We start from the raw sequence: 25,143 nt of genomic DNA, 5'->3' as shown, positions 1-25,143 counted from the left end.
ATCTTCACGTTTCCCATCCTCCAGACCCCAAAAGTTCAGCAAAGGCCAGCTCAAAAATTTGTATATATATATATATTTCTTGTGGACACGATAACTGCCGTAATTTTGCGCCATCACTTTCAAAATGGTTCCTTAAAATTAACTCGTTCCAAAATCACGGTAGAGTTCATCAACGGCCAATATCGGACCATGGGGGTCTTTTTCGAAAAAAAAATATCGCTATAATTTTCTTATTAAGGAAAATATAGAATTCGTTTAAAGTTCCTACTATTCTTTGGATAAGGGCCTAAAACTTAAGAAAGTAAAGGTTTTTGATATCACCAACCATTGACCTACGGGATGGAAAAAATTGGTTTTTGAAGACAAGAAATCATACCTCCCTTAACAGGCACAGTATCGAATCGGTTTAAAGTGGTCATTAGTCCCCTAAATATTACCTAAAACTTTTTTCTGAATTTTGATATGACCAACCCTTACAACAAGGGATGACCAAAATATTTCTGGAATTTAAGAAGATCGGGCTTGTAAGCTAAACGTGTGAAACTTTTTCACATACAACCATTGTCGTACTGACTAAATTTGAAGTTTTCTTAACTTTAAGGTGGAAATCTTTTTTATCCCCTATTTAGCACCGGTGAACTCTACCTCCGCTTCCGACGTGCCGAAAGGGATTTTTTTTATTTTATTAGAAATAGATAACCCGGCAAACTTCGTACCGCCTAAAAGTCAATGAATGTCGTGTTAACTTTAGCTAAACTTAATTTAGTATTTATTAACATAAGTAGTTGACCCGTCAGACGTTGTCCTGTCATTCCTATTATTATTCAATTCGAACAGGAATAAAAACTAAAAAAAAAAAATTATTTCCAAAGCATAATGTTTATTGTAATTTACAACAATACTCAATTTATTTTAGACCATTATATATTTTTAGTCGTTTTATCGAGAAAAATCTGACAATTCAAGTTTTGGATTGAATGCTATTGATTGAAGTGTTTTTGGATACATAATGTTTTTTGTTTTTCCTTCTGGTGCGTACACAAATAAATTAGAAGGTTTTCCGACGCGTGAGCAGGCCACATACAGCTGTCCATGTGAGAAGCATGGATTTTCACATTCAGTCCACACATTTGTAGCGATTGTCCTTGTGCTTTGGTTATTCGCTAAAGTAAAATATTGTTTTTAAAATATCTCATTTTATCATAATCTAAGCATAGTAAATGTAGGAGTTATTCGGAAAAGTTCGGGAAATTTCGGAAAACCCCGAAACACGTGTTTCATAATTTTTAACGGGATACCTATACACCAAATTGCACTACTATATCTCTATAGGTCCCTGAGATATGAAGGCTCCATACTCCTAACTTACATTATTTTTAGTTTATTTTAGGATTTATTCGGAAAAGTTCAGGAAATTTTGGTAAACCCCGTATTTTACAACTCAGAAATCTTCCCTGGCATTCGTCCAACCGTTTCCCAAAGTTTCATCGCTATCGGATGAACGGATTAGGAAGGCATAAGAGACATACAGACAGACAAACATTCATTTTTATAGACTACAAATAAAGCTTCAAATTTATTGACAAAGATCTAGTGTAATCGGTACAAATATTAACAAACAAAATTTTCGTGAACATCTCTTAGAATAATCGAAAATACAAAACGTTAATTAAAAGTGATATAATAATCACTATTCCAAAAAAAAAAAACAAAAAATCAAAAATCAATTAATAAAATGCATGATCGTGAATTCAAAAACACAAAATCTCAACAATAACAAAAAAAAAAAAGTTTCAATACGTTTGACAACAGACACTAAATTTTTATCGCATCTGTTTAGGTAATAATGATTTGTGAGGTACATTAGAAATACGACGTTTATACGAAATATAGTGTACAGAGAGGTGATGAAAAATGGGGGAAGAAACATCTGTTTCGTGTTTACACACCCACACACACACATTCTCTCGTTAGTACGGATCGACATCCACAATTCTGTTCCGCTCAACGTCTCAGTTTTCCTTCTTCCATTTCTCTTCTCGCTATCACACGTTCTGTAAACTTTACTCCCCTTTTAAAGAAATCGTCCTCCTTTCACAGGAAATGTGAAATGTTTATACATAAAACACACTTACGATTTATACAAACACACAAACGAATGTTCGAGAGATAGAGACGGAGGAGGAAGAAAGGGGATAAAGAAGTACGGGTCGCTAAATCCAATCGAAAACCAAGGTGTCATGAACCTCTATCACACTTTATTTCAACAAAAGTGTACCTTACTCTTCTGACAGTTGTGTGTGTGTGTGTGTGTGTGCAAATTTACTTGACGAATATTGTATCTCGATAGCTTTCACTAACCTAAAAATCAATCCGATAAAACTGGGTAACGACTGAAATTTCAAAGGAAAGTAGAATAAAGAAAAAAAATGTCACCTTCGTATTCAAAGAAATTCAACGTTTTAACTTACACAGCTTCATTATATGTACGTTGCGCATCTGTACACCTTTTATTCATATAATGATATTTTTGAAAAAGTGATTTCTTTTCTCATATTTCTGTAAATAATATTCAACAGTCAAGATATTGCAAATAATAAAGTAAAATAATTTTGTGCACGAGTAATTTTTCACTATAAAGAGAAAGAAATATAAAATCTACATTCCTTCTGATTTCAAAATTCTTGTATAGTTTATACCGGTATATACTTTGCGAACACAAAATAATACTGTAATTCCTTTTCCTAACTTTTACGTACTCGTTCTAAATAATATGATATATACAAACCATTATACGAAAATTATATTAAGATTATACGAAAATTTCGTGGTTTTAAAAACTGCAGAAACTAAAAATTTAGCTCATATTTATTTTTACTTTCTCGGATGTATAGTTATAACGACTATGTGATTACGGTAACCCATTAAAGGCCATAAAATATTTAATCGGTTTAAGAATTTGTATATCATGAGGGTTTTTGAAGATCTGGGTGTTTCATGACCCCACCATATATTAAAGAAAAAAAAAACAATTAGCAATGTTTTTAAGTTGCTGCATACGTAATTATTAAAAAAATATATATTTTACTCAAAAAATTAAATACTATAAACTAACAAATAATATAATCTACCTCACCTGAACGTTGTTATGTTCTCTAGATCTTTCAGCTTTCTTAAAACCCATCATCAGGAGTTAAAATTAATGTATAAAGTCAAAAGTTTAAAAAATCCGTAAAAATTTGAAAAACAGTCATGACTGTCCGGTCCTACTAGTATACTCTGTATACTCGGTCCTTATAGCATACTAGTAGACGGACTGTCATAACTGTTTTTAAATTTTAGTTATGTTTTAATTTCAGTTAAGTTTCTAACTTTATGCATTCATTTTAACTCCTGATGATTGCTTCCAAGTAAGCCGAAAGATCTAGAGAACATAACAACGTGCTAGTAAGTGGATTATATTAATTGTTAATTTATTTATTTAACATACCAGCGGTACCATGTTTGAGATATTAATTAAATACCAACTGAAGTACCTAAAATACTTTCTGAAGGGGTTTGGTCTTACTCAAATCTCCAAAACGGAATAGTAGCAAAATAAAACTTTATAGTTTACTTTTACTTTTTTAAATTCTAGATCCACCCCGCTGGGTTGGCCTAGTGGTGATCGTGTCTTCCGAAATCAGCTGATTTGGAAGTCGAGAGTTCCAGCGTTCAAGTCCTAGTAAAGTTAGTTATTTTTTACACGGATTTGAATACTAGATCGTGGATACCGGTGTTCTATGCCGGTTGGGTTTCAATTAACCACACATCTCAGGAACGGTCAAACTGAGACTGTACAAGATTACACTTCATTTACACTCATACATATCATCCTCATTCATCCTATTATCTGAACGGCAATTACCGGAGACTAAACAGGAAAAAGAAATATTCTAGACCCAAGTTCCCATTCTTGCACCGATTAACCAATATACCTAGTTACGAACAGAGAGAAATTCTATTTTTTTATTGTTATTAATGAAACAAAATTCTATAATCACACTTCTACGTAATTTAATTTCCCAGCTATAGCTCTAAAGGAATATATTGCGAACGATCAAAATTTTGGGTATCGGAATGATCTTCTCAGATCAAAAGATCTCTTCAGTCAAAAAAAAAAAACACAAGAAAGAGTATAAAAATTCCCGGAAGAGATGCATTTTGTACAAATTTTAACCTCTATATTCATTAACATTTCCTGATTGGCTCGACATAAATTGTACAAAATTGACTCAAAAGAATTCTACATACGGAGGATTGGTGGCATTAAATTTTGGAAAAAAATGGAGAGGGTCAGTTTCACCACTTTTAATTTATTATTTTTTACAGTGGTCGTAGAATATTAATCTTTAGAAGTTATTAAAACTTTCAAAGTTTTTAATCGATAAGTAACGGGGGAATAATCAACATTGTTTATAAATAATTTTGGCCTCATTTTTTATAAAATATGTTATCAATTTTCAAATCCATAACTGACATTATGGTACCCGTATTTCTTCTCCAATAAACCACAAACTTTATTTTTAACCTTGTTAAATAAAATTGCATCAATTGGGGCGACATATTGAAGTAAATAGTAATTAAACCAATAAATAAAACTTTAAAAAACAAGAAGGGTAAACGCGACTCATACTTTAAATATCAATTTCTTTTAAATTTAATTTTCAAGATTAAATATCTAACTATATTTAGAATGAATTAAACAACGTGGAAACGTTTTTTGAAAAAGAACCTCAAGGGATCCAATCAAAAAATTTAATTTTTTTTTACATTTATTATATTTTTTCTTTTTTCTAAGTTATGGCTGTTATTAAAAATGTTATACGAAATAGATCTCCAAATATTTGGGCCAATTATGTTGGCTCAAGGGGTACGATAGACTCAAAAATTAAAACTCAAAAATTTTTAATTAAAACTCAAAAATTTTTTGAGTTAATTTTTTTAAATTTTTTTTCTCAATTATACTTTTAATAAAATTTTTAATGTAAAAACGTCATTTGATCTACGAGTAAAATGAAATCCAAATTTATTTTCTAAACATTTTTAACTTTTCGCAATTGTACTGTAAATATTTCATAATTTATTCATTAATACTTTAAAACCCTACGGCGTATTTGAAACAAAAACCTCTCAATGAAAATTTTGGAAAAATTAAACGACCTTTCTGTGTTTTTTTAATTTATTTTATGATTAATTGTGAAGTGTGTGATGCTGTTCTGATCAAGGTTTTCATCTATCGAGGCAGTTCCTTTTTTTTTATCTATGAAGTAACATATTTATTCTTTCCTGACGCGATCTAAATAATATATTGATGTAAATAAAAGATTTACTTATACATTTATTTTGTTTGTTACTTCCTTATACGAAGTAAAGGAAAAACTCTGATTTTCAGATTTAAAATAAAATATTCATTTTGACCATCCCTGAATCCATTTAGAGTAGTTTCGAGGTGACGTCTGTACGTAAGTACGTGCGTATGTATCTCGCATAACTCAAAAAAGATTGGCCATAATATGTTGGATTTTTGGATTTAGGACTCTTGTAACATCTCTGTTGTAAACCTCTCCTTTTGATTGCAATCGACTGAACTGAAAGTGTCCAAAAAAGCCCAAAATCCAAAAATTTGGATTTTAAAACCTTTTCTTAAATGCAATAAGCCCTCATTGAGAGCTTTTCAACAATATCATAAGTGGTATTAATTTTCATCAGTTCCAGAGTCATAGCCAAATAAAATTTTAATTAATGAATTATTTGGATATTTATAAGGCACATCGGTTCAAATCCGACTTCATCTCCTTTTTTTACTTATTTTTAATTTAAATATATTCATTTATTAATAATTATTAACTCTGTAAAAATTGTTTATTATAAATAATAGTTTAATAATAACAATAAAAAAAAATTTGAAAAAGTATTAGAAGTTAATGATGAAATAAAATTTTATGTCCTTTTCATTTTAAAAAAATGTGTGCATGTAGGCGTACAAGGAACTTGTATGGTGTCCACATCAGATCTTTTTAGTATAAATAAATATAGCTTAAGACATTTTTTAACCGTTTGAGATTTTGATTGTTGCTTTATAAGCATCATTATAAAGTAATATTTTTAATACTTTCTCTCCGTAAAAATGTGTATTTTGAGATTAATGTGTATTGGGTTTATAAATTAATAGTGTTACAGAAAGTTACATCCGGATTAAAAATTAATAAAGTGCAAAATTCTATTTCCTCTTTAAAAATATGACATTATATTACCCAGGTAATCATTTCACTCTTTGAAAAAAAGGAAAAAATATATTAAGAAGAAAAATAAAGCGTATACATGGTCTATAAGAAAAATATAAATTTTGGCAAAACAAAATACGGTTATCATTTAAACTAACACAAGATATGAAATATAAGATTTACACTATTCATAAATCACATCCTTGCAACAGTAATCTTACAGCTACGTGTATATTTCATACTGGTTCGCGGACGCGCGTGCATGCATGCGTGCGCGCGGTTGAGAATATATTAAGTTAGTATACCGTCATCCTCCAAAGGTAACGGAAACGAAACCGACATCCTACTTGTCAAGATGGCTTTACGGTACGGAATGTTTCACGTACAGAATCCATGCACTTATTTTCACATAACATCTTACATTCCATCAATCAAATTCTTATTTGACAATTTATTACATTTTTAAAAATAGCATAAACGTCACGTCTATGGTTCTAATACATATAAATATATATATATATATATATATATATATATATATATGATGCTATCTGAAAATCTAAACAGTAAAAAATATTAATTATATAAAAATTTTAACATAAGTTAAACAATTAAAAAAATAAATAAAACTTACATTTATATTTTTGAATACATAGCTGTTATTTTATCTGTATGAAACAATATGGATCTTGCTATGTTAAGTTTTCTTACATTTTAAGAGCGAAAATAAACCTTGCATTGTTCAACCTTGCATATAAAACAGTTGGTTCAGGTTTTTATAAACGTGAGTTTGATTTTCTCCATTAAAAATATATTTATACATTTATTGTGTTTGTTATTTCCTTGTACGAAGTAAAGGAAGCATTGTGATCGCGAAAAAGTTTGGTTTTCAGATTTAAATGAAATATTAATTTTGACCATCCCTGAATCCATTTAGAGTAGTTTCGACGTGACGTCTGTACGTACGTGCGTATGAATCTCGCATAATTAAAAAACGATTACTCGTGGATGTATGAAATTTATACATGTAATATCTTAAGAATTCCATAATTTTTTTGATTTTGAACGACCTTACATGAGGTACAAATCATTCTTTTAAAGTGCTTTAGATAGTTTTACTTCCTTATACGAAGTAAAGGTATTGTGATCGCGTAAACTTTCAGTTTCCAGATTTCAATGGAAATATCCATTTTGACCATCCCTGAATCCATTTTGACTAGTTTTGCCGTGACGTCTGTACGTAAGTATGTATGTATGTATCTCGCATAATTCAAAAACGATTAGCCGTAGGATGCTGAAATGTTGGATTTACGACTGCTGTAATATCTAGTTCTGAACCTCCCCTTTTGATTGCAATAGACTGAACCGAAAGTGTCCAAAAAACCCCAAAATCCCCAAAATATTTCTCAAAAGTCTTTTTCTTAAATCCAGTAAAAAGCCTTCATTGAGAGCTTTTCAAAGATATATCTTTTTTTTTTGTCTTCAGTCATTTGACTGGTTTGATGCACCTCTCCAAGATCCCCTATCTAGTGCTAGTCGTTTAATTTCAGTATACCCTCTACATCCTACATCCCCAAAAATTTGTTTTACATATTCCAAACGTGGCCTGCCTACACAATTTTTCCCTTCTACCTGTCCTTCCAATATTAAAGCGACTATTCCAGGATGCCTTAATATGTGGCCTATAAGTCTGTCTCTTCTTTTAACTATATTTTTCCAAATGCTTCTTTCTTCATCTATTCGCCGAAATACCTCTTCATTTGTCACTATCCACCCATCTGATTTTTAACATTCTCCTATAGCACCACATTTCAAAAGCTTCTAATCTTTTCTACTCAGATACTCCGATCGTCACTTCCGAAGTTTCACTTCCATATAAAGCGGCGCTCCAAACATATATTTTCAAAAATCTTTTCCTGATATTTAAATTAATTTTTGATGTAAACAGATTATGTTTCTGACTGAAGGTTCGTTTCGCCTGTGCTATTCGGCATTTTATATCGCTCCTGCTTCGTCCATCATTAGTAATTCTACTTCCCAAATAACAAAATTCTTCTACCTCCATAATCTTTTCTCCTCCTATTTTCACATTCAGTGGTCCATCTTTGTTATTTCTACTACATTTCATTACTTTTGTTTTGTTCTTGTTTATTTTCATGCGATAGTTCTTGCGTAGGACTTCATCAATGCCGTTCATTGTTTCTTCTAAATCCTTTTTACTCTCGGCTAGAATTACTATATCATCAGCAAATCGTAGCATCTTTATCTTTTCACCTTGTACTGTTACTCCGAATTTAAATTGTTCTTTAATATCATTAACAGCTAGTTCCATGTAAAGATTAAAAAGTAACGGAGATAGGGAACATCGGACTCCCTATTAGTTTCGTGAGCCGAAACTCGCTAACGAACCCTTCTCTGACTTGTTTATGAGAATGTGAATTGTTTTTTTTTTGCCTTTTTTTGCACTCTATCCGACGAACAATATTTTTTGTAGCTTTCCGTATTTCGGTTTGTTTTGTGTTAGTTACACCGCATTTAGAATCTAACAGTTCACGTGTGTTACACTTAAGCTGATACATTGATGAATTCAAGTGGCCCACAATCCAGAGTATTCCAGAGGGGTGTTAAGTTAGATTATCTTGGAGGCCAGTTGATGAGTTATTGATAAGTTGGTTTATCGATCCCAATCTTTTGACTAACTTCATATTTCTATAAAATTACTTATAATACAGTTCTGGAATTTTTTTTATTCAGTTTCTCATATCACACACACTTACTTTGTGTATATATATATATGTGTGTGTGTGTGTGTGTGTGTGTGTGTGTGTGTGTGTGTGTGTGTGTGTGTGTGTATGTGTATGTGTATGTGTATGTGTATGTGTATGTGTATGTGTATGTGTATGTGTATGTGTATGTGTATGTGTATGTGTATGTGTATGTGTATGCGTATGTGCATGTGCATGAGTATACGTATGTGCATGTGCATGTACATGTGCGTGTGCATGTGCATGTGCATGTGCGTGTGCGTGTGCATGTGCATGTGCGTGTGTTTGTGTTTGTGTTTGTGTGTGTATGTGTGTGTGTGTGTGTTTGAACAAACGAACATTTACATTTTTATTTATATAGATAATTTATATTTATGCATTGTTTAGACAGTTTCTAAGCAACTGTTATTTAATTTTTTATTCAGTTCTATTAGAATTTCTGATAGAATTACACATATTGCATCTCTGCTGCTCGATTGAGATCATATACAAGCTACATCAAAAGAAATATATAGAAGAAAAAAAAGAATTCCACACGTTATAGTTCACGGATAACTAGAGAATAGAAATAACACCAAAAAAAACCACTGCAATTTGAAGGGGAATACCATCAACAAAAAGAAATCCTAATCGAAATTGAATAAACTCAAGAAAAACAAGAATCATTAAAATAACAACAAAGAAATAGAATAAGGAATAATAATAAAAGGTAATTATATAAAAGTTAGATAACTTAAAAAAATAATAAGAGTAAACATGGTTGAACCATAACAATAATGGTGGGGTGGGATTAAGTGAGGTGGGGTGGTGGGCCCCCATCTCAAATTTTTGGTTAGTTTTGAAGATATTAAGATGAAGGATAAAACGAATTGCTTCGGTTATTATTAACTGATAATTGGTAAATGGTTACGCACGACAAATTAAAACATGCCATATATCGGCCAATTTCATAAAGTCTGAATAAAAATTTACAAAATGACCTATCTATAAACTATATATAATATACATTATAAGAAGAAAGAAGAAAGGAAATGCTACCCGTCTATTTTGGAAGAAGATTGATTCATCTCGTTTTTATAAATTATTTTATTTATAATAATATAATTAATTTTTATAAATTACCTATACTAGTATTATTTAAGAAAATTCAGAAATTAAAAACAATTTTAATTGTAACACATGATTTTTTTCTTTATTTAAGTTTATAACAATCATTCATTATTTAATGTTTATAATTATTGGAATTTAATGTTTTTTTTCTAAAAAGTTTTCTCAAAAAATTTTCAATAAATCAGCTGAAATCTATGTTTTAATAATTATATTTACTGGTCTATTTAAAGATTAAATTTCAGTATACCCTCTACATCCTACATCCCTAACAATTTGTTTTACATATTCCAAACGTGGCCTGCCTACACAATTTTTCCCTTCTACCTGTCCTTCCAATATTAAAGCGACTATTCCAGAATGCTTTAGTATGTGGCCTATAAGTCTGTCTCTTCTTTTAATATATTTTTCCAAATGCTTCTTTCTTCATCTATTTGCCGCAATACCTCGTCATTTGTCACTTTATCCACCCATCTGATTTTTAACATTCTCCTATAGCACCACATTTCAAAAGCTGCTAATCTTTTCTTCTTAGATACTCCGATTGTCCAAGTTTCACTTCGATATAAAGCGACATTCCAAACATACACTTTCAAAAATCTTTTCCTGACATTTAAATTAATTTTTGATGTAAACAAATTATATTTCTTACTGAAGGCTCGTTTCGCTTGTGCTATTCGGCATTTTATATCGCTCCTGCTTCGTCCATCTTTAGTAATTCTACTTCCCAAATAACAAAATTCTTCTACCTCCATAATCTTTTCTCCTATTTTCACATTCAGTGGTCCATCTTTGTTATTTCTACTACATTTCATTCTTTTTACTCTCGGCAAGAATTACTATATCATCAGCAAATCGTAGCATCTATCTTTTCACCTTATACTGTTACTCCGAATCTAAATTGTTCTTTAACATCATTAACTGCTAGTTCCATGTAAAGATTAAAAAATAATGGAGGTAGGGAACATCCTTGTCAGACTCCCTTTCTTATAACGGCTTCTTTCTTATGTTCTTCAATTGTTACTGTTGCTGTTTGGTTCCTGTACATGTTAGCAATTGTTCTTCTATCTCTGTATTTGAACCCTAATTTTTTTAAAATGCTGAACATTTTATTCCAGTCTACCTTATCGAATGCCTTTTCTAGGTCTATAAAGGCCAAGTATATTGGTTTGTTTTTCTTTAATCTTCCTTCTACTATTAATCTGAGGCCTAAAATTGCTTCCCTTGTCCCTATACTTTTTCTGAAACCAAATTGGTCTTCTCCTAACACTTCCTCCACTCTCCTCTCAATTCTTCTGTATAGAATTCTAGTTAAGATTTTTGAAACTTAACTAGACTAATTGTTCTGTATTCTTCACATTTATCTGCCCCTGCTTTCTTTGGTATCATTACTATAACACTTTTTTTGAAGTCTGACGGAAATTCCCCTTTTTCATAAATATTACACACCAGTTTGTATAATCTATCAATCGCTTCCTCACCTGCACTGCGCAGTAATTCTACAGGTATTCCGTCTATTCCTGGAGCCTTTCTGCCATTTAAATCTTTTAATGCTCTCTTAAATTCAGATCTCAGTATTGTTTCTCCCATTTCATCCTCCTCAACTTCCTCTTCTTCCTCTATAACACCATTTTCTAATTCATTTCCTCCGTTTTTTTTTTTTTTTTGTCTTCAGTCATTTGACTGGTTTGATGCAGCTCTCCAAGATTCCCTATCTAGTGCTAGTCGTTTCATTTCAGTATACCCTCTACATCCTACATCCCCAACAATTTGTTTTACATACTCCAAACGTGGCCTGCCTACACAATTTTTCCCTTCTACCTGTCCTTCCAATATTAAAGCGACTATTCCAGGATGCCTTAGTATGTGGCCTATAAGTCTGTCTCTTCTTTTAACTATATTCTTCCAAATGCTTCTTTCTTCATCTATTTGCCGCAATACCTCTTCATTTGTCACTTTATCCACCCATCTGATTTTTAACATTCTCCTATAGCACCACATTTCAAAAGCTTCTAATCTTTTCTTCTCAGATACTCCGATTGTCCAAGTTTCACTTCCATATAAAGCGACACTCCAAACATACACTTTCAAAAATCTTTTCCTGACATTTAAATTCATTTTTGATGTAAACAAATTATATTTCTTACTGAAGGCTCGTTTAGCTTGTGCTATTCGGCATTTTATATCGCTCCTGCTTCGTCCATCTTTAGTAATTTTACTTCCCAAATAACAAAATTCTTCTACCTCCATAATCTTTTCTCCTCCTATTTTCACATTCAGGGGTCCATCTTTGTTATTTCTACTACATTTCATTACTTTTGTTTTGTTCTTGTTTATTTTCATGCGATAGTTCTTGCGTAGGACTTCATCTATGCCATTCATTGTTTCTTCTAAATCCTTTTTACTCTCGGCTAGAATTACTATATCATCAGCAAATCGTAGCATCTTTATCTTTTCACCTTGTACTGTTACTCCGAATCTAAATTGTTCTTTAATATCATTAACTGCTAGTTCCATGTAAAGATTAAAAAGTAACGGAGATAGGGAACATCCTTGTCAGACTCCCTTTCTTATTAGGGCTTCTTTCTTATGTTCTTCAATTGTTATTGTTGCTGTTTGGTTCCTGTACATGTTAGCAATTGTTCTTCTATCTCTGTATTTGAACCCTAATTTTTTTAAAATGCTGAACATTTTATTCCAATCTACGTTATCGAAAGCCTTTTCTAGGTCTATAAACGCCAAGTATGTTGGTTTGTTTTTCTTTAATCTTCCTTCTACTATTAATCTGAGGCCTAAAATTGCTTCCCTTGTCCCTATACTTTTCCTGAAACCAAATTGGTCTTCTCCTAACACTTCTTCCACTCTCCTCTCAATTCTTCTGTATAAAATTCTAGTTAAGATTTTTGATGCATGACTAGTTAAACTAATTGTTCTGTATTCTTCACATTTATCTGCCCCTGCTTTCTTTGGTATCATAACTATAACACTTTTTTTGAAGTCTGACGGAAATTCCCCTTTTTCATAAATATTACACACCAGTTTGTATAATCTATCAATCGCTTCCTCACCTGCACTGCGCAGTAATTCTACAGGTATTCCGTCTATTCCAGGAGCCTTTCTGCCATTTAAATCTTTTAATGCTCTCTTAAATTCAGATCTCAGTATTGTTTCTCCCATTTCATCCTCCTCAACTTCCTCTTCTTCCTCTATAACACCATTTTCTAATTCATTTCCTCCGTATAACTCTTCAATATATTCCACCCATCTATCGACTTTACCTTTCGTATTATATATTGGTGTACCATCTTTGTTTAACACATTATTAGATTTTAATTTATGTACCCCAAAATTTTCCTTAACTTTCCTGTATGCTCCGTCAATTTTACCAATGTTCATTTCTCTTTCCACTTCTGAACACTTTTCTTTAATCCACTCTTCTTTCGCCAGTTTGCATTTCCTATTTATAGCATTTCTTAATTGCCGATAGTTCCTTTTACTTTCTTCATCATTAGCATTCTTATATTTTCTACGTTCATCCATCAGCTGCAATATATCGTCTGAAACCCAAGGTTTTCTACCAGTTCTCTTTATTCCGCCTAAGTTTGCTTCAGCTGATTTAAGAATTTCCTTTTTAACATTCTCCCATTCTTCTTCTACATTTTCTAACATATCTTTTTTACTCAGACCTCTTGCGATGTCCTCCTCAAAAATCTTCTTTACCTCCTCTTCCTCAAGCTTCTCTAAATTCCACCGATTCATCTGACAACTTTTCTTCAGGTTTTTAAACCCCAATCTACATTTCATTATCACCAAATTATGGTCGCTATCAATGTCTGCTCCAGGGTAAGTTTTGCAGTCAACGAGTTGATTTCTAAATCTTTGCTTAACCATGATATAATCTATCTGATACCTTCCAGTATCGCCTGGCTTTTTCCAAGTGTATATTCTTCTATTATGATTTTTAAATTGGGTGTTGGCAATTACTAAATTATACTTCGTGCAAAATTCTATAAGTCGGTCCCCTCTTTCATTCCTTTTGCCCAGCCCATATTCACCCACTATATTTCCTTCCTTGCCTTTTCCAATGCTTGCATTCCAATCTCCAACTATTATTAAATTTTCATCTCCCTTTACGTGTTTAATTGCTTCATCAATCTCTTCGTATACACACTCTACCTCATCATCATCATGGGCGCTTGTAGGCATATAAACGTTAACAATCGTTGTCGGTTTAGGTTTTGATTTTATCCTTATTACAATGATTCTATCGCTATGCGTTTTGAAATACTCCACTCTCCTCCCTATCTTCTTGTTCATCACGAAACCTACTCCTGCCTGCCCATTATTTGACGCTGAGTTAATTACTCTAAAATCACCTGACCAAAAGTCGCCTTCCTCTTCCCACCGAACCTCACTAATTCCTACTATATCCACATTCACCCTATCCATTTCCCTTTTTAAATTTTCTAGCCTACCAACCTTTTTTAAGCTTCTAACATTCCACGCTCCGACTCGTAGAATGTTATTTTTTAATTTTCTGGTGACCCCTTCCTTAGTAGTCCCCACCCGGAGATCCGAACGGGGGACTATTTTACCTCCGGAATATTTTACCAAGGAAGGCGCCTCCATTGTTGCTATGTGAAAATGCAGAGAGCCACATTTTCTTGGAAAAAAAGCAGCTGTAGTTTTCCATTGCTTTCAGCTGCGCAGTACTCAGAGGACTGAGTGATGTTGATACGGCCGTTTAAGTCATTGTGACTCACGCCCCTAACAACTACTGAAAGAGCTGCTGCCCTCTTTCAGGAATCATTCCTTAGTCTGGCTCTCAACAGATACCTCTCCGATATGGTTGCACCTTCGGTCCAGCTACTCTGTATCCCTGAGCACTCAAGCCCCCTCACCAACGGCAAGGTCTCATGATTCATAGAGGAGGTATAACTCTTCCTCCGTATAACTCTTCAATATATTCCACCCATCTATCGACTTTACCTTTCGTATTATATATCGATGTACCATCTTTGTTTAACACATTATTAGATTTTAATTTATGTACCCCAAAATTTTCCTTAACTTTCCTGTATGCTCCGTCTATTCATTGGTTCCAGAGTTATAAGCAAATAAAATCTGGCAATATATACAATATTTGGCTATATATATAGTTAAAAGTAATAATGAATAAAAATTCGCCCAGAATCAAGAAATTTATTGAAAAATAACAATAAAAAAATGATAATACTAAAAAAAAGTAAACAAGGATAAAAGATATTTTGTTATTTCGACAGTAAAATAACAAAAGGATTTAGGAATATATTAAAAATGCACGTTACCTCAAGAGAAAAGAGAGCTTTTATGCAAAAAAAAGAAATTTAATAATATCAACTCTACATTTATCGTAGATAGAAGACCTTATAACAAAACACGTACAGCATCAAGATAATAAAAATAAAAACAAGCCTTCATTCTTGAAAATAATAAAAATAAAATTAAAATTCTTGTTTAGTGAGTATTATGAATTGATTCACTAAGATAATAAATGTAATTTAATATAAAGAAGGAAAACAAAAAAAAAATATATATATATATATATAAGAACTAGAATTAAGGAATTTTGGCGGTTATTTGGCCCCGTAGTGTTTTTACTATACAGTAATTCCTCGTTTATACTAGATCGTGGATACCGGAGTTCTTTGGTGGTTGGGTTTCAATTAACCACACATCTCAGGAATTAGTTTCTTAAGCCTTTCCTGTTTTTAATTACAAAAAAAAAGTAAAATAATAAAAAAATGTTATATTTAAATCAAATAATTCATGTAACTTAAAAAACCTGTAAAAAATTCTCTTTCAGCACTCTGGAAGGCGGAGGTAGATTTCACTGGTGCTAAGTAGGGGTTAAAAAAGATTTCCACCTTAAAGTTAAGAAAATTTCAAATTTACTCAATACGACAATGGTTGCATATGAAAAACGTTTTACATGTTTAGCAGACAAGCCCCATTTTTTACAATCCCAGCAACATTTTGGTCATCCCTGGCCGTAAGGGTTAGTCATATAAAAAATTGATTAAAACAAAGGTTTTAGGTAATATTTAGAGGACTAACGACCACTTTAAATCAATTCGATACTCTGCCTATAAGGAAAGTATGACTTTTTGTCTTTGAAATCCAATTTTTTCCACCCCCTGTGCCAATGGTTGGTGATATCAAAAAACTTTACTTAGATAAGTTTCAGGCCCTTATCAAAAGAATAGTAGTAACTTAAAACTAATTTGATATTTTACCTAATAAGAAAAATCTTTCAATTCCAGTAACATTTTGGTCATCCTTGGCGTAAGGATTGGTCATATCAAAATTGTTTCAGATAAAGGTTTTAGGTAATTTTTAGAGGATTACCAACCACTTTAAAGCGATTCGATACTGTGCCTATTAAGGGATGTATGATTTTTTTGTCTTTGAAACCCCAACTTTAAACGAATCCTATATTTTACTTAATAAGAAAGTTATAATAAGAAAGTTAATAAGATGCGTTATTTTGTTTTTATTTTTCGAAAAATCCCTCCCATTTCCACCAACATGGTCCGATTTTGCCAATTAACAAACTCGACCGAGATTTAGGGTGTCGTTATATTTTATGTATAATTTGAATGTGATTGGCGAAAAATTACGGCAGTTATCGTTTTCACAAGAAAGTGAAATATACATGGGTAAGTCAGTTATATCCGCAATTTAGTTATATTTTTGTTTATGTTGGTAGTACTGTCGTGTTGCGTAGAACCGGACATCATCTTAGACAGAATCATCACTGCTGACAAAACACGGATCCATCATTACGAGCCGGAGAGTATGGAATGGAAACATCCAAATTCGCCCTGCAAAAAAAGTTAAGACCCAACCATCCGCAGGAAAACTGATGCTTACGTTTTTGGGGACTTCAAGGCCCAGTACTGGAACATTATGAGGAAAGGGGCACGACAATAAACAGTACGCGTTACAGTGAGATGCTTACTGTCAAGCTGAAGGCTGTAATTCGAAGAAAACGCCTAGGACTTCTGTCAAAAGGTGTTGTGTTGTTGCACGACAATGCCCGTCCACATACTGCTGCCCGCACTGCTGAAACCCTCCAGAAACCCATCTTTGAAGTACTGGCTCATCCTCCGTATAGTCCTGATATTGCCTTTTTTGACTACCACTTGTTTGGTCCACTCAAAGAGGCATTAAGAGGCCGTCGATTTACCTCGGACGAAACAGTGAAAGAAGGGGTGCATTCCTGGCTCACAGCTCAACCGAAAACCTTCTTTTATGAGGGCATCACAAAGCTTGTGCAACGATAGAGCAAGTGCGCTGAAATGCAAGGGGACTATGTTGAAAAATGATGTACATTTATAAACTACATTGCGGATAATAATTGACTTACCCTCGTGTGTGTATATATATATATATATATATATATATATATATACACGAGGGTAAGTTATATATATATATATATATATATATATATACATATAAATAAATGGATATATAAACTTTTGAACTGACGGTGGTTTTGATGTCTGGGGGATGTGAAATATGAACATATGTCGAAATTTTGGTACAAGTCGAATGATGGTACACATTACAATAGGTAGTTTTCTTATGAAATCTACCTAAAAGCTGACAACACAATTGTAGGACTTTCCCGTCACGCGGCTTTTTTCTGATACATGGATTACACACACACACACACACACACACACACACACACACACACACACACACACACACACACACACACACACACACACACACGCACACACGCACGCGCACACACACACACACACACAAATTAATTTAAAATAATCATTTTATTTAAATATAATATTTTTTTCGTTTTTCTAATTCAATGATTCTAACTAAATCGCGCATGCATAACGTATTTCATTCGCTGTGGCAGTAGTAGCGGCCACATTAAATACATTTTTACACTTTAAATTTTATTCATTTAATTAATTCTACCGCTCAACTGTGACGTCACAACAGATCAGTCGACTACAGCAGCAGTACGTCAGCGCTACTCTAGCGTCCTTTGTGGTGAGAGAAGGTACTAATGATGCAGTGTACCCGCTTAGCCGATACTTTATTTAGAGCATTTTTGGGGGTAGGGATGCGATTTTGCAAAAGTTTTTTTGAAAATATTAGTTTTTAATTGTTAAATAATGTGCCTAAAAAAAACCTTAATTAGGCGAAATCTCGAGATACTGAAAGTAACCTTGCTCTACATCACCACCTTTTTCTTCTTCAAGTGGCAACTCCTTTCAGGAAGTTTGCAATCATTATCACTATTTTGTTCTTTGAGTAGACAGCTCGGAACAGTTCAGTGGATGTTGTGCCGGACCATTCCCTCAGATTGCGCAACCATGAAATTCTGCGCCTCCCAACGTTACGTCTGCCCACTATCTTCCCCTGAATGATCAACTGGAGCAACTCAAACTTCTCTACCCTCGTTATGTGATCTAGATACTGTAATTTCCTTGTTTGTACTGTAGAAGTAATCTCAAGTTGTTTATTCATATTCTCCAGTACCTTGATATTTGACACCTTATCCTTCCAAGATATCCTTAGCATGCTTATATATATATATAGCATATCTATAGCACCACATATAAAAGGGCGCCAGCTTTTTCATGCGTAGCTTTTTGAATTTTCATGCCTCCATTCCATATAGTAGCACTGGAAACGCATAACATTTTACAATTTTAGCCCGCAGATATAATCTGACCTGCCGATCACACTAGAAAGTACGCATTTTGAGAAATGCGCTTCTAGCCATTTCTATCCGGGTTTTAATTTCCAGTGTTTGATCTATGTTGTTGTTTACAGCCTCACCCCCTTGACCTTTTAAGTTGAAAATTTAATGTCATCAATGCCCCATATAATGAGGTAATCTGACCAAGTTTGGTCAAAATCTATCGGTTTGGTGATATAAGGTGATTTAGGGTGGAATACTCAACACACACACGTAACATACGATCACCCGGAAAATTTCCATCCGGCTTTTTGGGTTCCTTACGTGTCAATAAATAAAAATCCGGTGAAAACCATGTACACAAATTGGACCGATTACAAGTACTTTCCCTTCTAAAACTATAACTCTGCTATAGTGCTAGCCGGGAAAGTAAAATTAAATATGAAATTATAAAAATACAAAATTTTAGTTGCACTTCATTATGCGTACATACTACAGATAGAATAGAAATAAAATTTCATCCTCATCGCTGTCTTCGAGAATAAAACTTTGTAGGTGGTCTTTATTTAACAGCGTCATTTCAAATTTCTTGGTTATCATTTGTAGGATTATCATGACATACGTCTGGAGTTATTATATGTTTCTCCACTACTCGATTTGTTTCTATACGAAGAGAACGAAAATTATACTGACTTGTATTGTTTGTTTCTAATTATAAGTGTATCTTGATTATAACTTCGACTGTTTGGTCTTATCAGGTCAAAAATTCTTCGAGTGCAAAGTTTCTCTAATATAAATTCGTATATTTAAAAGAATTTGTAAACCGCGTTATGTCGATACCGCGTTGTGCGAGTACCGTGTTAAACGAGGATTTACTGTACCAATATTCTAAAGTTTACTGTAAAATATCTTACAAATTAGTCAAAGAAAAATTCACGACCAATAGGTGTGAAATGATGACCTGTGCATTTACAAAAAAAACTTTTGTTATTTTTAGTAAGATAGAATTTAAAAAAAAAACTTAAAAAGCCGCTTTTTACTTGAAATGGAACTTTTTTTAAGCTAACCACACTTTGTATAAAATTAGACCTCGAAATAAATCGATAATAAGAAATAAAAAAAAATAATTTAAAACAATAATAAAAAACAAGAAAATTAAATCTTGTTCTAGTAGTAAATTAGTTGAGTTCAAATCCCAAACTTCTAAGGTTTAAATCCTAGTAAAGGTAGTTAGTTGCTTTTATACGGATTTGGATGTTAGATCGTGGATGCCGGTGTTCACTGATAATTTTTTTTTTGCTTCAGAGGATGAGATGAACTAGTGTGAAAATACCATGCCTGACCGGGATTCGAACCCGGTACTTTTGATGGTTAGGATTCAATAAACACCCTCTCATTCTGCCAAGATTATACTTTTACCGGTAAATTTAAATTTAAAAATGTAATCTTGATGAGCCTCTAATAGTTTAATTGTTGATGTGATTATAAAATATTAAAAAAAAATCTTTTAAAATATCGATTTAAAAACCTTGAAGAATAAAAATAATTTAAAAACCACATAGAACTGCTAAAATTAAAAAAACTATAATATTCAAATAAAAATATAAATAACTTAAAATAATTTTTTTGCAATTTTTTAATTATGTTTTTTTTCATTAAAGTCGGGAAAGGATTACAGAACAATTCCGGCTTTACATCTAATAGATTTTCATTTAAAATATTCCAAAGCATTTTTAAATACTAATGACTTACTTACGCAATATTCAGAATATAATTGAGAAAATTATAAAATCTTCTGTAAAAAAACAAATCTGGGTCCGATTTGATTTAGCCCTTATATTATTTAAGCCCTTATTTGAGCCCTAATATGTGGTTTTTATCTTAAACATAATGTAGTATAAATAGAAAAAAATGTTTTTAGTAAAAAAATATTGGGTCCAGTTGAGCCTCTTCACTGAATGACGTTAATATCATCAAAATTGTACTGTATTTGGAGTTTAAATGATTAAACAAATTCCAACAATTTTTTACATACAAGAAAAAATGGGTTTAACCTTCTGCTTCTCAATTTTCTTACACAACCTTTTTTTAAAAATACCGGAGTATCAGAGATTAAAAGATAATTTCAATTCTTAAGTCGTTGCCGTGGAATCCCCTTTTTCCCATGTCATCTACATTAATACTAGATTTCCATTTTTGAAAATTAAAGTTTAAAAAAAATATTTTAATTACGGATCCCATTCAGACCTCTTGATTTTTGCGCCTAAAAAATTTATTTATTGAAGCAATTATTTACTTCAGTAAGCTGGCCCGATTCGATGAAATGTTATTCAACGAGGCTAGGAAAATTACACTCTAATAAAAAAAAAAAAAAATTGTACAATGTACTCTTACAATTATAACAAATTTATATATACGGATATATATAATTTAAATCGATAAAAATCTGAAGCATCTAAAGTGCTTCGTTTGCGAGTTACGGCAAGTAAAAGATATCGCTCGGATTTCAGCTACCCCGCTGAAATGAGGTCGTACTGAAATTTTTAAGACGTTAAAAATTAGAATTAGTAATTTCTTAAGGTTTTTAACCTGAAAAATAAAATAGGTCACAAAACCTAAGTGTTATTTTTCCTTTTTTTTTCGTTTTGAAGTGAAAGGAGCTAAAAACCAAAATTGTCGATGCCCCTAAAACCTAAAAAAAAAAAACCATAGTAATCACAATAAGAATAATAATAACAGACAGTAATTACATACAAAAGATGATTTAAAGTAATCGTTAAGATTTATTCACAGGTAATTAAATACTGAAAATACTGAAAACTAGAATTCAGTACCATTCACAAAAACAATAGCATAATACTTTTAACCACTAGTCTTGTATTAGCAATAGTATAATACACAATACAAATATAAAGTTCTTTAACTGCAAATAACTTTGCTGTTCACAAATAAAATTACTCTAACAATTTATGTATGAAATTTTATACATTATCTCTTTCATTTATAGTCTTACAGTAACTCACCGAATCACTTATTGTTTTCGTGTACTGGAATTACTCGTGACGTCAATTTAATTCCGTCAAACCAGCATTAGAATTTCGCTCCTTCACTAAAATCCTCGCATAATAACTCCTCGCTTAGAACTCTCTCTCGCAGACTGACATCATAACGTCTCGCTTAGACTGATTTTCACTGATCTTCTCTGCAGTATTTATACTCCTATTCTCTTTACCTGCCGGGCCGGACCCAACTCAAAGCGTGAAAACGATCGACCGAGTTCTTCATTCCCATACGTTCCTAACCTGCGTCCGGTAACTCTTCTCACGGAACAACAACTTCTTAGGCGTCATAGTGGGCATTATTACAAAAGATAATTGTTTGTTAAAAGGACCTGTTACCTTTACTAAAAGGGTTTCTTTTAGCTCCTTTCTGAATTTTTCCCCATTATTATATTTTCTACTACTTTCTTCTTAATTGGTAAAAATCCGCTACTCAGGTACGTTATATCGGTCTTGTTACAATATATAACATCGTACGCGCAGAAACTGAATATCGATTGAAAATTTGCCGAGCAACGAAGGACGGGCATTTTAAATTTATTGATTATGTAAACGCTATTTCAGATGGTAGTATTCAACAAATAAAACAATGTAACTACGTAAGTATATTTATTTTTATTCATGCCTCAATCCCTAGCTTTCTTTTATGATGATTTCATATTATTCACAAACAAAACAAAACTATTTGAGTTTGAGAATTTGATAAATAAAACAATATAACAGTAATCTTGATAATATATTTCGTTTATACAGGTAGCTGGATAAAAACTATATTCCTCACGAAAACGTGATGAATACTTTTAACATTGCTACAAAATTTACATTTTGAACATTACGTAACAAAATAATAAAATATATTTGATTATATTGTATATCTGTGTATGTGTGTAAACACACACACACACACACACACACACACACACACATAAAATAATTATTTTTATAGAAAATATAAAAAAAAAATATTTTGTGTGAAACCTTTACTTTTATCGGATTGACCGCTCGTAAAACAAAACAAAATCCTATTTTTCTTATGCTAAAAAAATTATATTTCTTAACATTTTTTCTCATAGACAGCTATTCCCAGGATAATACAATCGTAAATTCTTGATTCATACTTCAAATAGTAAAACAAAATGGTTGAAAGCCACTTCTGCTTGAATCATTTGTAAAAGTTTACGCCTAAAACCACAATTTCTTACAACAAAAAAAAATGTGTATATATTTTTAATTAAAATTTACATTCCTGTAGTGGGTTTAATACATATCTTAAAATTCACTGATTAATTTTATTTCAACATACATAATTTACAAAGTATTTGAAAAACTCATTGTTTAATATATATTTCTTTTTTTTGTTTTTTTTTTTAATTGTTCCACAAATAGTATATTTACAAAGAGCTCCTTAAATGGAACCTAAGTAAATATTTTGATACTAAGCACATGATACGGGGTTTCTTAAAGACTCCCGTAATAAGAGTCAATCGATAACAAAAGTTATCAGTGAGCAATGCTCTTAAAGTTCCTTAATAAAAGAATATATCTCTGCCTTCACTTCATAGTCAATAAAAACAAATTAACAGTCGATAAAAATCAACAAGTAATCAAACGACAGCGAATCGATAGACAAATAACAACTCAGGAATCGACAAGAACAAAACAATTTGTAGCTATGAAAAGAAATAAAGAAGTAAACAAAAATGAAATCACTAGATTTGGGAATAGTAACGGCTATCATTCAGTAACCCCAAAGTCAAACAAATAGAGACGCTCCCCCCGCTGTTATCAAGCGGATTGATCGCTAAAAAGTTGACGTGATTTTCTAGACGTTGCGTTGTTGCAGTGGGGCGGCTCGTAACTAAAATTAGTGGAGGTTCTGCTCCAGAAAATTTTTTTCTGAGCATTTTCAAAACCGTGGATAATTTTTCTGTAAAATAAAAGGCCGAAAAAAATGAATCAAAGATTAACTGGAAGCTGAATAATAATCTAATTCTACACTTTATCACATTCAAGAATATAGTACACCGTTTTTAAACGCAATATGTTTAAAACCGTATTCGGTTAAATCGAATAAATAATAAAATATAGATAAAATACAGATAATATTTTTTTAATATTATTAGGTAATAACTTAATAAAATGTCTGTTTAAAAACACTGTAGTCCAACGGTGTTAATTTAAATTTCTATGTACACAGAAACAATTACTTAATTAGTTTTTACTAATCACCTTCTCTTTCGCCCTTCCAGCGTGTTTTTGGACAGATTTGACAATCAAAGAGCCTTTTTTTCCGCCATACTAAAATAGAAAAGTGAACGAACAAGGAACGTTCCATACACTCGCGGAATAAAACAAAACTACCTTCCACCAGCACGCCAGGCGCGGTCGGCGCACTGCGGGAGCGACAGTGCTCTCTGTCTCTCGCAGCCTTGCGTGCAGCTTCCTATGTGTGCAAGTACACAACAATCAAAACCACTCCGCTGGAACTGTGAAGCGCACAATTCCATACAAAGACTTTTGTATATTTTTCATAAACCGGGGGATGGCTACTATCATTAAGCTTAAAGATTATGTATTGTACGAGTATAAAGAAAGAATTAAAGAAAAAAAAGGACTCGTATTAAATGTAATCGATAATATCAATTGGAAATAGAGGATACTGCAATTTCACAGTGCTACACGCGAGCCGCCACTGGTTGTTAGCATTTATTAACACTGTACCATCTCACAATCTCTAAGAACCATTAGCAGCTAAGGAAATTCATGAATCTCATGGTTCCGTGTGAACAATGGCGCCTCCGCTCTTACTCTTGTTTCCTTGTTTTGAAATCGTTGTTTGATATCTACGTTACTATAACCTGTTGTCACCAACTTCATACCATAAATCTAATTCGGTCGTAGGATTCTTTGTAAATCAGAACTTTATTAGACTATGTAAGGAATGAGTTTCTCCGCAGTAAGCAGTATATACACCCGCGGTGTTCATATTAAGTATGCTACCATTGCAGTCTCTTAAAAAATTATACGAGAAATATTTTATCGAGTTTTTGAGTTTATTAAAAATACCCTATTACCATCTTTAAAATTTCCGTAATTTTTCCAGTATTATTTATGGACATCTTCCTAAAAGCAACCGTTCAGGAGTATACACACCTCATTTTAAGTTAAGGTGTGTCATACATGTATATATATATATATATATCAGACCTGAAATTTTCCGGAAAATC

This window comes from Lycorma delicatula, chromosome 6, assembly GCF_047948215.1.
Source record: "Lycorma delicatula isolate Av1 chromosome 6, ASM4794821v1, whole genome shotgun sequence".
Taxonomy (NCBI): Eukaryota; Metazoa; Arthropoda; class Insecta; order Hemiptera; family Fulgoridae; genus Lycorma; species Lycorma delicatula.
Note: the sequence above shows the minus strand (reverse complement) of the source record.